The sequence below is a fragment of the Schistocerca gregaria genome, chromosome 1, assembly GCF_023897955.1.
Source record: "Schistocerca gregaria isolate iqSchGreg1 chromosome 1, iqSchGreg1.2, whole genome shotgun sequence".
In the NCBI taxonomy this organism is placed as follows: Eukaryota; Metazoa; Arthropoda; class Insecta; order Orthoptera; family Acrididae; genus Schistocerca; species Schistocerca gregaria.
In genome coordinates, this window is record NC_064920.1 from 454,877,378 (window position 1) to 454,894,304 (window position 16,927).

Consider the following 16,927-nt stretch of genomic DNA (forward strand, 5'->3'; position numbering starts at 1 on the left):
GGAAACCCACTTTACGTCCAATCCTTCTAGGATTACCTTCAATTTCATCCTCCACAGGTACAACCATTGGCGGTCAGACTTAATGTCACACTCCCCTTCTCTTCAGTAAAATAATAATGAAAGTTTGGGAGTGGTTTAGAGGTGCCTACTGGACGAAGACTAAACTCTTCTACATTTCTACAGCTATATCTATTCTACGCAGCCCATCTTTGGTGTGTGGCAGAGGGTACTTCTGGTTCCACACAACCTTTGTCCGCATTCCTGTTCTACTCAGGAATGGTGCGAGAGGGAGAGGGCTGATAAATACCGCATCCTTTGTAACTCAGAGGGTTCCTAGAAGGAACAGACAGCACAATCAGCTCTTGATCCCAGTAGCTTACGTAAATGCACTAAACCTTGACCACATCTGTGGACAAAATTGATAATTAGTGCCGGACCCGGATCCGAACCCGGTCTCTTGCTTGTCGCGAGCGATCGGCTTAACCAGTGTCGTTCATATTCACTCAGCGTCAAACTTCCTTTTTCACTCACGTTATCCGTCCATTACTTGTGAAGAATACAGCCAGTGGTTTTCCTAATGGTTGTGTGTGGACACTGCTGTTGAGTAGTCCAGGCTATGTGGTACATCCCAGCCCATCGACTATTGTAGTTTTTTCGCGAGAGTTTGCTGTTACCACAAATGTAGTGGGATTCCCTTAGATTACACTGTTTGGAAGTAGCAGAAGGAACATAAGTGCGTTGAAGATATGAGTCTCCGTTGGAGACGTGCACCGAATGCCGAATTGGTTAAGGCGGCACATCGCGATAAACAGCAAATCCATGCTCGAATCCTGGTCTGCTACAGATTTTCAGCTGTCACGACCGATTTAAATATGTCAGTGACCGTGTTTCAGTCGTTTCATTCGTCGCTTCTAAACCATACTTCGGGATGAGCTCGAGTAACGGATCGGTTTCTCATTTTTACTGTTCCGTTGATCAGTAAATAAATCCAGAACACACTGTCCATATTTTGGTTTTATTTGTTAGGCAACCAGTTTCGGCACTACATATGCCATATTCAGGCCTGCATGTATCGAGTAACCCTCGTGTAATATACAGGCTTGAAAATGGCATAATGTGATGCCGAAAGGGGTTCCTAACAAATAAAACCAAAATAACGGCTGTTGATATTTTATTATTGGAAATCGACCAACCGAAGTCCCACACTCCGGACGTACGATGAAATTACATTTATAGAACACACTGTTGTTCGTCTGTTGAGACCCCTTTTTCCCAGGAAGGGCTATCCTTATCAAGTTGAAATAATGTCAAGTACTAAGATCCACGGTCCGTTGGTGGTGCAAAAAATTTAAGTTTGTAAGTCAGTGCAGTCTGAATATAACAAAACGGGGCGTAGAATATCGTCGATGTATCGCTGTGCTATAATGATGCCACAGATGACAACCAAAGACATCCTGCTACGAAAATGCGCCTCAGAGCATCCAAGCCTGGTCGTCGGTCAGTATGGAGGGCGCCAATCAGACTGTTATCCCACCGATGCCCGTGGTATTTCCAGATATGTCATCTGCCTGGAATTTCATTGACTGGAGCAGAATGGTACCCAGTGAGTCCCTCTTTAAAATTTAGCCCCGATGACCAGCGAAGACTTGACTGGAGACTCCCGGCACAGCGGTGGGGTACCAAACTGAATGTCGCCCGCCAAGCGGTCCAACAACCAGGAGTGATCGTCAGGGGTGGCATTTCTTTTTATAACAACACTCATTTGGTTGTCGTCTGCGGCACCCTTGCAACTCAGCGGCATGTCGATGGTATTCTACACCCCGTTCTGTTGCCCTTCACGGCGAGCCATCGTGGGCTTACATTTGAACAAGATAGTGCCCGCCCTCGCACGGCGAGAGTTTTTACTGGTGGTCCTCGCGTTTGCCAAACACTACCTTGGCCAGCAAGGTCACCGGATTCCTCCTCGGTTGAGGACGTGTGAAGCATTATGAGCCGCGTACTCCCATCTAGTTGGGGATTTTGACGATCTAGCGCGCCAGAATTTGGCACGATATTCCTCAGGATGGCATACAATAAACTCTTGTCATTCACTGCCAAGCCGAATAGCTGATGCATAGGGGCGCGAGGTAGACTAACGTGTTATTGACTTGCTCAATTTGTGAAGCGCTTTCTCTGGAATAAATCTTCCAATTTTTCTGGAATTGCAATCTCTTATTTGTATGTACATGTACATCACATCTACCTATTTCCGTATCATTCGGATAATTCCATCGTGGTGCATCGCTTTTTGTGTCTTAATGTGTATTTTATTTAGCGTATGGCTACATCACAATTTTTTTTACAACTGTCTGAAATTACAAACTAATATCCAGGTCACGAATGTGATCCCTTCGTTATCACGAGGAATTTTGTTGGATCACCAGGGAAATCTCTGGCAGCACATTCGTGAGTTACATGACGAAGAGCCTGGTTTTGAGCGCCACAATCACGACTCGGGGAAGTTATTTTCTTCTACTTGTGCAGAGGATCGGCTCACGTTCCAGCGTCGGTTGTCATTTGGATTAAGAACCGACCAGATCTTGCGTTACAATTGAAATCCGGATCACTTCGGTTGTGTGCACGGCCTATTCAGTTGTTCCGTAGTCGCATTAATCTGCCATGTGTGTCTTCAACATAATTAATATTAAACCTGTTGCCAACTAACACCCTTGCTGTTTCGAATGGTGTATGACGAGAGCGAAGTCTACTTTCGCTAGTGTGTGGAATGTATGCGGGAGGAGATGAAGGTTTTTGTGTAAAGTCCCGTGCAAATGCAGTTACTCGCAGCAGAGATGTAGGCATTATGTGGTATGTATGGCTTGCCAGAAAGTTGGTAGGTAGGTAGGTAGGTTGGCTGATTTGGGGGAAGAAACCAAACAGCGAGGTCATCGGTCCCGTAGCATTAGGGAAAGAAGTCGGCCGTGCCCCTTCAAAGGTACCATCCCTGCATTTACTTGAGGCCATTTATGGAGATCACGCAAAACCTAAATCAGGATGGCCCGACGCGAGTTTGTACGGCCGTCGTCCGGGTTGCGAGTCCAGTGTGATAACCACTGCGCCACCTCGCTCGGCCAGAGTGTAGGTGTAGGTCTTAATGTGCCTGTTATAAGACACGTGATACGGTTGAGATGTGTGTAAGCAAGTCGTGTCCGAGTACTAGTCATACAAATTGGGAAGCAGTATTCCGTGACAGGGTAAACAAATCCCAGAGCTGAAATATGGAGTGTCGATGCAGAGTAGTCTCATGATGGGCCACACAGTTTCTGGAGAATGTTATATCCAATTTAGATTTAGGTAGTTCTTTACATATGATTTTTGTAACTGACGTCTAGTTAGTCTGAGTTTCTCTTACATCTGAGTAGCCTCCCTTCAAAGAACCAGGCTGTGAGCTCTTTTTTGGCAAATTTGATGTTAAGGTGAAGCTTTGAGACTTCTGTCTTAGCGATGCTTCACTACAACCTTCTTTTGAGAAAATATCGGATGCAGTATGTGTACTTAATACTTATGTTCGAAAAGGCTACGCGTGAAAACGGGGCCTTTGCTCATATCTCGGGTTTCATTGGTCTGAGGTGTAAAATTAGTTTTTCATTATTTCTGTTTCACATGAGTAAACTATCTAAATTTTACGTACCAATACATTTCTTTCCAAATGATTTACATGGCCTGCTGCTGCAGGGAAAAGAAGGGAACCAGCGGAAAAAATGCTCCTTTCGAAGCATGAAAAATACGAAGATCTGACTGGAAAGTGCGGTACCAGCTGCGTCATTGTACCTTCCTCCTTTAAAAAATTTTCCAAAAGTTTTGTCACGTGAACATATTCACGCTTTTTTATGTTCAAAGAGAACAACACACTGACAGTGGCAAAGAGACGGAAAAGTAATAAATTACTGAAAGATAGTAGACAGTGGTTGTATTACAGAAAGATAATAGACAGTGGTTGTATTACAGAAAGATAATAGACAGTGGTTGTATTACAGAAAGAGCAAAGGAGACAATAACAGTATGAGAGAAAGAGAGGAACACAGTGACAGTGGAACATAGTTGACAATGATAGAACAGTGCTTGGAATAGAGTGAAGGAGACACTACCAATGGGACAGGAATAAAGAGGAAAAGAAAATGGAAGTGGGTGAGAGCCAGTGATAATGAGAGACAGAGTATATGTTAATGACAACGAGGAAGAGAGAGAGAGAGAGAGAGAGAGAGAGAGAGAACTGAGAGAACAGGAGTAAGAAGAAAAAAATGAGATATTAGCGATAAGAGAGAGCAAGAGGGAGACAATGCAGAACGAACTAGACTGTGCCTATGACACAGGAGACAACGACAGAGAGGCACAAAGAGCTGAAAATTAGTAGGGTTGAATCAGTGAGTAAGAAAAGGTAGTTGGGAATAGATGGTTATGAGCGCCTTACAACGATAGATTAGTGGGTATGAGTGAGTTGAAGTTGGGGGAGCTTTTGGGAGTTCGATGTGAACGTCGTGGTGCGAAAAGAGCGCGAGTATGTTCTTAGGCCAAAATTTTGGGGAAAAATTGTAACGGTGCTGAGGAAGGTAGAATGAGGCAGCAGACACCCCACTTTTCAGTCAGTCTTAAAAAAAACAGGATCATATTCGCATTTTATGCGTTCAGGTAGAAGCATTTTTCAGCTGGTTCGCCAATAGTTGATAAATCGGCGTCAGGACAGACTGGGTAATTTCAAGATCTCTATACCTCGTATCGAGCGTGCAGGCGTTAATACACGCGAATTGTCTTACAGTGGTTTGTGGCATATATGATACGTACAAGCTGCGGATTTTAGGTGACCCGCTAAGTTGCACTGAAGGTGACTAGATCAATTGCAAAAGCGTTTAATAAAAACGGACGTATAGGAAAATATTGCTTCTCTCGGAAATGTTGCAAGCCGATCGGCTTCTCACTCCCCGAAGTCTCTCTGCGTATTGCTTATCAATTTCAGCAACTCGGAATGTGTGTACTTAGTTCTTCATAGTCAGTCTGCGCCATTGAAGGCCGCGGCAGGTAGACGCTAATTGTGATGGGGCGGGCTGGAGCGGGCGCGAGCGCAGATAAGCCGCTTGCCCGCGCGGAGGGGACCCAGCCGGCAGATAAGCCCGCGAGTTATTGTCGAACCGGGGGCGCGCCGAGCGCGGCGGTTCGATCGCAAATATTTGGCCGCCGGTTATCGGATGTGCGGACCGGCGCCGCGACGGGCCCGGGCTGCCGCCATTCGCGAGGCGCCCCACCTCACCGCGTGATCTCGGCCCACGGAGGGCGGCCGCGCCACCAACTCTCGACGACCGTCGGCTCTATGCGTGCCATTTGACGCGCTCTGCGGTCGGCGAAGCGTTTCACTCTGTGCTCTTTTTTTATGAAATGTTTGACACGCAGCTATCTGCATTCCTTTATTATTACTTCCGGATTCAGTTACACTACTGGCCTTTAAAATTGCTACACCACGAAGACGACGTGCTACAGACGCGAAATTTAACCGACAGGAACAAGATGCTTTTCAGAGCATTCACACAAGGTTGGCGCCGGTGGCGACACCTACAACGTGCTGACACGAGGAAAGTTTCGAACCGATTTCTCATATACAAACAGCAGTTGACCGGCGTTGCCTGACAAAACGTTGTTGTGATGCCTCGTGTAAGAAGGGGAAATGCTTACCATCACGTTTCCAATTTTGATAAAGGTCGTATTGTAGTCTATCGCGATTGCGGTTTATTGTCTCGCGACAATGCTGCTCGTGTTGGCCGAGATACAATGACTGTTAGCAGAACATGGAATCGGTGGGATCAGGAGGGTAATACGGAACGCCGTGCTGGATCCCGATGGGCTCGTATCACTAGCAGTCTTTTTGGATACAGCAAATGTTCGACTGCTGCCCTGGGCAGCACATTCTCCAGATCTCTCACCAATTGAAAACGTCTAGTCAATGTGGTCGAGCAACTGGCTCGTCGCAATACGCCAGTCACTACTCTCGATGAACTGTGGTATCGTGTTGAAGCTGCATGGGCAGCTGTACCTGTACACGCCATCCGAGCTCTGTTTGACTCAATGACCAGGCGTATCAAGGCCGTTATTACGGCCAGAGGTTTTTGTTCTAGGTACTGACTCCTCAGGATCTATGCACCCAAATTGCGTGAAAATGTAATCACATGTCAATCCTAGTATAATGTATTTGTCCAATGAACACGCGTGTATCATCTGCATTTCTTCTTGGTGTAACAATTTTAATGGCCAGTAGTCTAATAACGTCATCACGATGTATGGACACTTAAAATACAACCACGAAACAACTAGAAACGCATACACTGAGGTCAGTGGATAGCGATATGCATGTATACAGATGGCGGCATAACCGCGTTCATACGATGTAAAAGAGCAGTGCATTTGTATTCAGGCGATCCATGTGAAAAGGTTTCCGACGCGATTGTTGCCCCAAGACGGGAATTGACAGACTTTGAACGCGGAATGCTAGTTGGAGCTACACGCATGGGACATTCCATTTCCGAAATCAATATGGAATCAATATTCCGAGACCCATAGTTTAAAGACTGTGCCAAAAATAGTGAATTTACTGCACTGTCGTGCAGGCCTTCACTTAACGACCGAGAGCAGCGGCGTGTACTTAGATTCGTCAGTGCTGACAGACAAGCAACACTGCGTGAAACAAGCGCGTAAATCAATTTGGAACGTACGAGGAACGTATCCGTTAGGATAGTGTGGTGAAATTTGGCGTTATTTGATAATGGCAGCAGACGACCGATGCGAGTGGCTTTGCCAGTAGCGCGACGTCACCTGCGGCGCCTCTCTTGGGCTCGTGACCATATGGGTTCGATTCTAGTTGACTGGAAACCCGTGGTCTGGTCAGATGACTCCGGATTTCAGTTGGTAACAGCTGTGTGACGCAGACCTCATGGGCCGGCCGCGGTGGTCTCGCGGTTCTAGGCGCGCACTCCGGAACCGTGCGACTGCTGCGGTCGCAGGTTCGAATCCTGCCTCGGGCATGGATGTGTGTGATGTCCTTAGGTTAGTTAGGTTTAAGTAGTTCTAAGTTCTAGGGGACTAATGACCACAGCAGTTGAGTCCCATAGTGCTCAGAGCCATTTGAACCATTTGAACCAGACCTCATGACGCCATGGATCCAAGCTGTCAACAAGGCACAGTGCGAGCACGTATCGGCTCCATAATGGTGCGGGCTGTGTGTACATGAAATGGTCTAGGTTCTCTGGTCGAATTGAACCGATGATTAACTGGAAATGTTTACGTTTGGCTAGCGGAAGACCATTTGGAGCCATTCATGGATTTCATGGAGGCTGGTAATTTTATGGGTGACAGTGCGCCCTGTCACCGATCCACAGTTGCTTGGGAATTTTTGAAGAACCTTGTGGACAGTTCGAGCGAATTATTTGGCCACTCATATCGAACATCATTAATCCCATCGAACATTTATGGGACACAATCGAGATGTTAATTCGCGCCCAAAATCCTGCAGCGGCAACACTTTCCCAATTATGGACTACTGTGGAGGCAGTATGGCCCAGTATTTCTGCAGGGGACTTCCAATGACATGCTGAGTCCATCGCAATTCAGGTTGATGCACGGCGCCGCACAAAAGGAGATTCGACACAATATTGGGAGGTATCCCACGGCTTCCGTCACCCCAGTGTAGAAGAAGGCGATAGTGTTGGTTGTCACTACAGAACGGTTCGCCAGGAGAGCACAGTCACTTCGTACCTGAATTAGTCATTGGCTGTCACATGAGTAACATATCCGTCACAGACATCTCAGCCCTTCTAAAGTTACTCAAGTCGAGTGTTGCTGATGTGATTGACCATTGTAAACGAAAAGGAACAACCACGTTATATTTCAGTTATTTTATTATGATGAGTGTTTCTCCCTATTTCTCGATAATAGAAAACGTGTTGCTCTTCGTTAAACTTCCTCCATGCACTCCGTTAATCTCATCCGGTAAGGATCCCACGCCGCGCAGTGGTACGCCAAAAGAGGACGGACAAGCGTAGTGGAGGCAGTCTCTGTAGTAGATCTGTTGCATCTTCTAAGTGTTCTGCCAATAAATCGAAGTTGTTGGTTCGCCTTCCCGACGTCATTTTCTGTGTTAGTTCCAATTTAAGTTGTTCGAAATTGTAATTCCCAAGTATTCAATTGATTTACAGCCTTTAGATTTGAGTGGTTTATCGTATACCTGAAGTCTAACGGGTTGCTTTTAGCACTGATGAGGAGGACCTCGCTCTTTTCGTTGTGCAAGGTCATTGCCGATTTTCACACCATACAGATATCTTTTTTAAATCGTTTTGCAATTTGTTTTGATCTTCTGATGACTTCACTAGATGATATACGAAAAGATCATCTGCAAACAACCGAAGATGGCTGCTTAAATTGTCTCCTAAATCGTTTATATAGACAAGGAACAGCAGAGGTCTACCGTGGGGGCAAATGTTGATCGTGTTGAGACAGCAACCAGCCACAAATTTATTTAAGTTCCTTTATTCAAAAGGTACCGTTACCGGTTTCGAATAATTACAATTCATCGTCAGACGGCTTTCATGCTTTCACTAGAACATGTGGTATTTTTTACTGATTAGTTGTCCTAAACTATAAATAACACGTAATTATAAGCACATCACACAGATAGTTGCGTTACAGATTTGCATTGGGATGTGACTCACGTGATATCCTGCTTTGGGGTACTTGTTTTCGTAGTTTTCATCCAGCAGACGGTGTTTTAAAGAAAACAAGTGTGACGTTTTCTGTTATAATTATAACGAGTATTTTCATTAGAATACAAATTTCTAGTTATGAAGGCGTAAACGACCTTCAGTAGTTGAATAACGATGTCTTTGTATGGGGATTGAGCAGCTAAGTGATGCGGATGTAGTGAACAATGTGTGTTTGGTAGAGGAAGAGGGCGAAGGGGAGACGATGGAGGAGCCGGTATCACGTATACGGAGGTCCTGAAGTGCGATAATTCGTTATTAGTCAATGAAGGACAAGGTTCGATTGCCCTATACCGATGTTTTAACTCTACGGAAATGAGGATTATTGTGAGCAAAAACGTGAGTGAGAAGCATAAGAAATTGGACGACTATATCCCGAAAATTAAGTTAAAGGAAAGGACTTAAATATGGTGTGTTTTAAGTTCCTGGAGAGTACTGAGCAAATATGGTTGTAAAAGTAAGAACCTTGTTACGGGGTGACTCAATTTTGTACCGTATGTATTCGGTATTGTGGGGACACACATCCGTTACAGAGTACTAGTTATTCGTTATGTTCGATACTGAACTTCATTGGTGTTGTACACATTACACTGAAGTACTTTTTTCCCAACCTATTAATTTGTGGGTATAAGTGCGCTTTTGAATTAGCCATTTGAGTGGTGTCTGTCTCCTGAATAGATTGTTCACTTCTACATTCTGAAAAAGTCACCATGGCTCTGCCGGGATTAATGGTAACAGATGAATGTGCTATAAGTGAACTTGCTGTATCAAAATAATTCCTGATTGAATCGCTGTGTCACTCGGTCACATAAGCCACTACAGGCAGACTTGTAATTCTGCCGTACGGCGGTCAGACGGTAGCGGCAAAGCACACAGATTTGGCTTGTGGCCGAAAACTTACCGTGTGAAACGGAGTAGTTGGAAAACTACCAATATTGCCAGCTCAGTCTGAGGAGGCACGAATTGCACGCGGGGAAGAAAACATCAGTGTAACATTCAGTGTAACCTCCCAACAGATTATTATTCCGTAACCTCGCACTAATAACATGACTAACCTCCTAATAAAAAATGTGACTCGTATATAACCTTTCAATAATTAACTGACTGTGAATTTAAACTGGTAAATTTGGACTTCATCAGTGCTGTGTCATCGCTCTGAAAGATCATTCTGAATAAATTGAAAATTCTTACCTCAATAACGCGTATATATCCGCTCCTTTAAGAAATTTTTCTGGCACAGCCCAGTGCAATGCTGGCCGCTAGATTTGTCATGTATGGAAAGAAACAACTGATTTTTCTTTAATTGGGATGGCCATGGATTGCAGAAATTAGTAAATTCTTTAAATTCAAATGAATGGTTTTTTAAACATTTACATGAGACTTGATACAACAATAGTACAAATTTGGATGTAACAAACTACATATGCGCACGCCTATTTTTACGTTAAAACACATCGCTCAGGCACTGGCATCGCTCCCCACGACCGGTCCCGCCAACTCCATACACACGACTGCTTGCTACTACCCATATACTGATACACAGTTCCTACTGCAGCCAGCACTGCTTTCACCTTACACAACATCACTCAGGCACCGCCATCGCTCCCCGCGAACGGTCCCGCCAACTCCATACACCCGACTGCTAGCTACTACTTTCTCCTATTAACTCAGCTCCTACTACAGCCGACGCTGCTCTCTGGTCTGCGATTCTCTGATAGCTTACATATCGTAGGCAGCGCGTGAGCAATCCATCGAAATTACATCTGCTCGAGTGCGCTAGCAATAAATTCCTTATTCATGGACCTCTTACAAAGTGTTTCGCAATCGAGTCTTGCGGTAAAAAGTTCGCGGTAAACCTGTCACGTCAAATAGGATTGAAATCCTGAACTTTCGATGACTGCTTCCATCATCTTCGTCAAGAGTTTAAGTCTGACTGGCAGATGAATAGCTGACGAGGCTCCCACCTTTATGGCCAGAGGATGGAACCTGATGGGCTGGATTACACCATGGACATGGCTCGGAAGACGAGACTTAGCAGGAAGTGACCCAAAATGAGGTGTTACTCGATGCGACAGACGCCATAGCGATTTCGTCATACTGTGCTGTTTCTGTATTACGTGAGAGGCAGTCAAATGAAAAGGAGAGAAATGAAAAAAAAGTAAGTAACCTACTCACCATTTCAAAAGTAATCGCCATAGCTGTTAAGGCATTTATCCCACTGTAGACAATACGGCCAGTGTCATGAACACTCGTGGTCGTGCGGTAGCGTTCTCGCTTCCCACGCCCGGGTTCCCGGGTTCGATTCCCGGTGGGGTCAGGGATTTTCTCTGCCTCGTGATGGCTGGGTGTTGTGTGCTGTCCTTAGGTTTGTTAGGTTTAAGTAGTTCTAAGTTCTAGGGGACTGATGACCATAGATGTTAAGTCCCATAGTGCCCAGAGCCATTTGAACCATTTTTTTCATGGAAAAATGTTTGCGGTTGCCTACGGAACAATGATCGTACCCAGGCGTGCATTCTTCTTCCGAATCAGATCGACGTCCACCAATGTCTTTCATCAGCGCTCAAAAAAAAGGGGGGGGGGGGACACGCATGGGAAGAGACAGGAACTGTACAGTGGATGTATAAGGCCTTCCCAGTGAAACTTATGCAGTTGACCCTAAGCAACCTTGGCCATATGTCGGCCCGCTCTCATATTTTTGGAGCCATGAAAAAGACATTCGTTGCTGTAGGCACCCGCAACATTTTTTTCGTGAAGGTACTGATCATTTTGTGTCACAGTAGAATAAATGTACTAGCAATTATGGCTATTACTTTGGAAATAATATGCAGTTACTTTCTTCCATTTCTCTGGTTTTCATTTGAATGCCCTTTAGATTTGCAGTATACACTTTCCAGACAAGGGGGTACTGAAGATTTATTGAGCGTCGGCGGAAAAAAGCTTTCAAAAGATGCCACGAAGAACAACACTGAAATCAAATGTTTCCTGCCTTTGGTGTGGTGCAGCGGTTTAGGACGTGAATTTTGGAGTCGAAGAAAGCAGGTTCGTGTCTTGCGATGAAAACAATACCAGAAGGCGCCAGATCGACGTGGTACAAAGTGATAAACTAGATAACGGCGACCAACTATAATCTTTATTCCATCCAGTTAAAACAGTCAGTGGCATGTGGAAATCGTTGTTACCAAAACACAATCGAACATCGATTTGAGTACCCGAAACCTGTCTCGATATGGCACACAGCAAAGGATGTTGTTGTTGTGGTCTTCAGTCCTGAGACTGGTTTGATGCAGCTCTCCATGCTACTCTATCCTGTGCAAGCTTCTTCATCTCCCAGTACCTACTGCAACCTACACCCTTCTGAATCTGCTTAGTGTATTCATCTCTTGGTCTCCCTCTACGATTTTTACCCTCCACGCTGCCCTCCAATACTAAATTGGTGATCCCTTGATGCCTCAGAACATGTCCTACTAACCGATCCCTTATTCTAGTCAAGTTGTGCCACAAACTTCTCTTCTCCCCAATCCTATTCAATACCTCCTCATTAGTTACGTGATCTACCCATCTAATCTTCAGCATTCTTCTGTAGCACCACATTTCGAAAGCTTCTATTCTCTTCTTGTCCAAACTATTTATCGTCCATGTTTCACTTCCATACATGGCTACACTCCACACACATACTTTCAGAAATGACTTCCTGACACTTAAATCTATACTCCATGTTAACAAATTTCTCCTTCAGAAACGCTTTCCTTCCCATTGCCAGTCTACATTTTATATCCTCTCTACTTAGACCATCATCAGTTATTTGGCTCTCGAAGTAGAAAAACTCCTTTACTACTTCGTGTCTCATTTCCTAATCTAATTCCCTCAGCATCACCCGACTACCCTGTCACACTCCCTTCCCAACCACTGCTTCCCTTTCATGTCCCTCTACTCTTATAGCTGCCATCTGGTTTCTGCACAAATTGTAAATAGCCTTTCGCTCCCTGTATTTTACCCCTGCCACCTTCAGAATTTGAAAGAGAGTATTCCAGTCACCATTGTCAAAAGCTTTCTCTAAGTCTACTAATGCTAGAGACGTAGGTGTGCCTTTCCTTAATCTTTCTTCCGAGATAAGTTGTAAGATCAGTATTGCCTCACGTGTTCCAGTATTTCTACGGAATCCAAACTGATCTTCCTCGAGATCGGCTTCTGCTCGTTTTTCCATTCGTCTGTAAAGAATTCGTGTTAGTATTTTGCATTTGTGGCTTATTAAACTGATTGTTCGGTAATTTTCGCATCTGTCAACACCTGCTTTCTTTGGGATCGAAATTATTATATTCTTCTTGAAGTCTGAGGGTATTTCGCCTGTTTCATACATCTTGCTCACTAGATGGTAGAGCTTTGTCAGGACTGGCTCTCCCAAGGCTGTCAGCAGTTCCAATGGAATGTTGTCTACCTGGGGGCCTTGTTCCGACTCAGGTCTTTCAGTGCTCTGTCACTCTCTTCACGCAGTATCGTATCTCCCATTTCATCTACATCCTCTTCCATTTCCATAATATTGTCCTCAAGTACATCGCCCTTGTATAGCCCCACTATATACTCCTTCCACCTTTCTGCTTTCCCTTCTTTGCTTAGAACTGGGTTTCCATCTGAGCTCTTGATGTTCATACAAGTGGTTCTCTTATCTCCAAAGGTCTCTTTAATTTTCCAGTAGGCAGTATCTATCTTACCCCTAGTGAGATAAGCCTCTACATCCTTACATTTATCCTCTAGCCATCCCTGGTTAGCCATTTTGCATTTCCTGTGGATCTCATTTTTGAGACGTTTGTATTCCTTTCTGCCTGCTTTATTTACTGCATTTTTATATTTTCTCCTTTCATCAATTAATTTCAATATTTCCTCTGTTACCCAAGGATTTCTACTAGCCCTCGTCTTTTTACCTACTTGATCCTCTGATGCCTTCACTACTTCATCCCTCCGTAATTGAAAACGGAAACCACGTGTGTACGTGTACCTCACCCCTCATGGTAATGTACATGTGCGTCAGTGAAAAAGACCAATAAAAAGGTGTTAGCATGTGGACGTAATGTGCTGTTCCAGTCTCTTCTCTACGTGAGGTCCACCACCGTTCCCTTTGGATCCCTACGTAATTCGGTGCTCTCCGATACACACGATCGAACAGCTGACGAGTGGTACTCAAGCGTCAACTTTAGGTTAAAATATCTCCGGATGTAATTAACATTTTACTATGCAACAAACGGTACTTATTACGTATTTGTTTATGTTCAGACGTGCTAACAAAACTAACGGGGTTCCATTTAAAAAAAAAACGTAGGTTTGTGTTAAAAAATACATACTTCCGAGCTTTTTTATGGTTTGTATTAACCAATTACACTAGCCCCTCTCCTCACGTTCGGTCTGCGGAATCGATTTGTCAGTATTTCATGTGGTTTACGAAATATATCCAGCGGTAATGTTAGGTGACTCACCCTGTATAATATTGTGTTTAACAGGATGTGATGGACAACCGTTCATTTTTGGAATGTTCTGTATAAAATTATTCCCAAAAGAAGTTAAATTGGTCCCAAACCCCCTTGTTTCATGCAAGGTTTTCGGGAGGTTCCCCTTGGTCGTGAGGTAAATGACGGAACTAGAATTCAACTCCCAGATATTCCCGCCGGCCGGAGTGGCCGAGCGGTTCTAGGCGCTACAGTCTGGAAACGCGCGACCGCTACGGTCGTAGGTTCGATTCCTGCCTCGGGCATGGATTTGTGTGATGTCCTTAGGTTAGTTAGGTTTAAGTAGTTCGAAGTTCTAGGGGGCTGATGACCTCAGAAGTTGAGTCCCATTGTGCTCAGAGCCATTTGAACCAGATATTCCCAGTTGTGGTACGCAGTGCACCGGTCCCAGCATGATTCGAGTACGCAGAGATAAAACATATACCTCAAACACTGGAAATCGTGACAGGATGATATTAAGGTGACGCTGACGCTCAATAATTAAGATTTTATCCGAATCTGACGCGGCAAGTGTGCCGAGGACTTTTAAGCCATGGAATGGCATGGCATCTCCGACGCTAAAAACAACATATCCGCAGAGCAGCACGGCACCTGACGGCCGAGGCGATCGTGTCTTTATTCACCGCTACGAAAAACAGAGCTCGCAGCCTGCAGTACTGCTAATTGCTGCGCCGAATCACTACCTCCCCCCCCCCCCCTCCGCCATCCTCCCTCCATCCACCCACCCACCCCCACCCCCAACCTTCCACTTCCTTTTCGGCCATTTCCGGTATTAATTTGGCAAAACAAGCCGGCCGGTGCACTTTCCCCTTTCTTCGCAGCCTTCGCGCTCCCAAGTTCTGCTCCGCGTACGTAAATGAATTTCTGAACAAAGGAGAGGACCCCGCAGGGCCTTTATTTGCGTTCCGCGGCAAGTTGTGCCACGTCTACCCGCTGAATGGAGCCATAACACTTGGACGCTACTGCCAGTTAGGCAGCTCTCAATAAGAACTTCCGTACGTTGTAGGATTCGGCAAATCCCATCCCATCCCATCCCGTCCCGTCCTGCCTCATCGATCCGGCAAAGAAATGAAACCGGGGGCGGCTGGGCTCGAAATATCTGGCCGCCTTCCAGCGGCCGTGAGCCTCAGCAAGCGGACTCGAGGAAAACTCTGACGCTGCGTCAAAATTGCGGGGAGTGCTGAAGTTGGTGTCATATTTTGACTAGTGCTGTAAAAGTAACGACCCGTTACAAAGTTTTCGTTACACTTTACTTTCATCACTGAAGTAGCCATTACAGGTAAATATTTAAAAAAAAACTATCCTAACACATTATAAGAGTATCGTGTTCGTGAATGCGGCCATGGTGCACGTGTTTTGTCTCGTCGACAGATTTTTCACATCTAAGTAGGGGCTTAAAGGAACCGAAGTACGTGGCACAGCGGTTTTCACAGTGACGCTTCACGTTACCGTCCTGTTTTAGAGATTAATGTTTTCCATGATTTGCTAAATCGCTTAAGGCAAATGCAAGGATAGTTCCTCCGAAAGGCTCATTTTCTTCGCCATTCTCCATTAATTCGAGCTTGTGTTCCGTTACTCGTGACGTCGATGTCTGCGGGATGTTAAACATTAGTACTGCGTGAAACTGGCTGGCAGGTTAAAACTGTGCGCCCAACCGAGACTGGAGTTCGGTACCTTTGTCCTTCGCGGACAAGGAAGCTGGCAGAGCACCTGCCCGCGAAAGGCAAAGGTCCCGAGTTCGAGTCTCGGACCACCACACAGTTTTAATCTGCCAGAAAGTTTCCTATTAACGCACACTCCGCTGCATAGTGAAAATCTCAATCTGGAAAACTCACCCGGACTGTGGCTAAGCCATGTCTTCAGGATATCCCTTCTATGAAGTTTGGGAGGTAGCAAATGAGGTACTGGCGGAAGTAAAGCCGTGGGCACGGGTTGTGTGTCGTGCTTACGTAGCTCCTTCGGTAGTGTACTCGCCCGGGAAAGACGAAAGTCCCGAGTCCGAGTCTCAGTCTGGAAGCTTCATGTCCGCGCACGCTTCGCTGCATAGTGCAAATTTCTTTCTGCACTAATCTTCCTTCTTTTTGTGTCATTTCAGAAAGTAAGTTTAGTTCTGCTGCAGTACTGTTACTAGTGTACGAGAAACGTCCTCCAAAGTTGAAGCACGCGGGGCAGCACGATTCTTGTGAGCAGAACTATATTGCACACAGGTCCACCATTAAATTCCGGCAGTATATGGGCCAAATGTAATGTCTGGTGCAGCTGTAGCGAAATGGTGCTAAGAATTTGACAAACGTGGGTGATACTGGGCGGAAAGTTCAGATCATGCACTGTGCGATTTCCATCTTTTCGGCAGACTGAAAGAACATTTTGAGGCAAAGAGATTTTCTGTCGATTAGGACGTCCAGACCGCCATTATGGAATCGCTCCGTGACCTTTTTCCTCCTGATCATTTCCCCTGTCTTCACGGGATGGCATGCCAGTTTTTGGATTTGGCATAGTTAGTGGTGGAGGGTGGTCAGACGACGTTCCTACCGTCACCACTTCCCCCTCAAATGGTTCAAATGGCTCTGAGCACTATGGGACTTAACATCTGAGGTCATCAGTCTCCTAGACTTAAACCTGACTAACCTGAGGACATCACACACATCCATG

At 45.3% G+C, this 16,927-nt stretch overlaps 1 protein-coding gene across 2 annotated transcripts in view; it reads left to right on the top strand.

Annotated features, from left to right (window-relative positions):
* LOC126352265 (exostosin-1) overlaps positions 1-16,927 on the top strand; it is a 1,075,747-nt gene that overhangs the window by 745,289 nt on the left and 313,531 nt on the right. The gene's annotated exons all lie outside the window — the stretch shown is intronic.